This window comes from Trichechus manatus, unplaced genomic scaffold (genome assembly GCF_000243295.1).
Source record: "Trichechus manatus latirostris isolate Lorelei unplaced genomic scaffold, TriManLat1.0 scaffold00053, whole genome shotgun sequence".
Classification (NCBI taxonomy): domain Eukaryota; kingdom Metazoa; phylum Chordata; class Mammalia; order Sirenia; family Trichechidae; genus Trichechus; species Trichechus manatus.
The window spans coordinates 16,518,998-16,520,395 of NW_004443989.1; positions in this window are offsets into that span (position 1 = coordinate 16,518,998).

Genomic DNA, 1,398 nt, shown 5'->3' on the forward strand with positions numbered 1-1,398 from the left:
AGTTTGGTTTGACTTTTGCATATTCCCTTAGTTTCTGTTTATCTGGAAATGACCTAATTTCACCATCAAATTTGAACGAGAGTTTTGCAGGATGTGTTTTTCTTGGCTGGCAATTTTTTCCTTTCAAGATTTTATATATGTCATCCGACTGCCTTCTTGCCTGCATGGTTTCTGCCGAATAATCTGCGCTTAGTCTTATTGTTTCTTCTCTGTATGTGATTTCTTGTTTTTCACGAGCTGCTCTCAGGATTCTTTGTTTGTCTTTGGTTTTGGCGAGTGGGAATATGACATGTCTTGGTGATTTTCTTTTGGGGTCTCTTCTATATGGGGTTCATTGAGCTTCTTGGATGGCCAGCTTTTCATCTTTCATGATATTGGGAAAGTTTTCTGGTAGCGGTTCCTCAATGATCCTCTCTGTGTTTTCTGTTTTCTCACCCTTATTTGGAATTCCAATCACTCGCAGATTTTTGCTTTTGATAGTGTCCCACATAACTCTCAAGGTCTCTTCATTTTTCTTTGTTCTTTTTTCTGAGTTTTCCTGAAACAGAGTTTTATCCAAGTGTTTGTATTCAGTTCCACTGATCCTGTCTTCCACTGTTTCAAATCTGCTTCTCAGACCTTCTATGACATTGTCCATTTATGAAATTTTGTTGTTTATCTTTTGGTTTTCTAATTGTTGTCTTTTTATAATTTCTAGTTGTGAATTTATTTTGGCATTTTGTTCCTGCACTATTTTCCTGAATTCTCCTAATTTTTTGTCCGTATTTTCCATGAATTTGTCTATTTTTTCCTCATGTTTGTCAGCTTTTTGCCTCAATTCCTGGAGAATTCTGAGTACTAGAGATTTGAATTCCCTATCAATTAGTTCTAGTGCATTTTCTGCCACAGGAGAGTCATGTTGTGTTTTATTTTGGACGCCTACTGGAACCATCCTGTCCTGTTTTTGTAAAAGTTTTGTTATTGTCTGCAGTCTTCGCGGCATTATTTTTCTCGTTTACTGATTGTAGATTTGTTTGTTTCATCCCTTTTTTTAAAAAAAAATATTTGACTATGCACAGGCAGACTGTGTGTTCTTTTTTGTTTGCTCATCTGTGGGCACAATACTTTTCACCTCCTTCTGTAACTGGCAGGGTCAGTCACTCATATATTGTACAGCAGGCCATGTCTAGCTGAAGAGGAATTACTGGAATGGGTTGTTTGTGGTACTTACTACAGCCACCAGAGTGTGTCAGTAATCAGTGCAGGACAGGTTCCAGTAGGCCATGCCTGTGCTCCTTGGCAGTGTGATGTCAAGCGCACGGTGCAGGTAGGTAGGATGCAGCAGAGAGATTGTTATGTGTGGAGCTAAGATGGATATGGGAGAGAGGAGAGAGGAACAGGAGCCAAAAACATACAAAC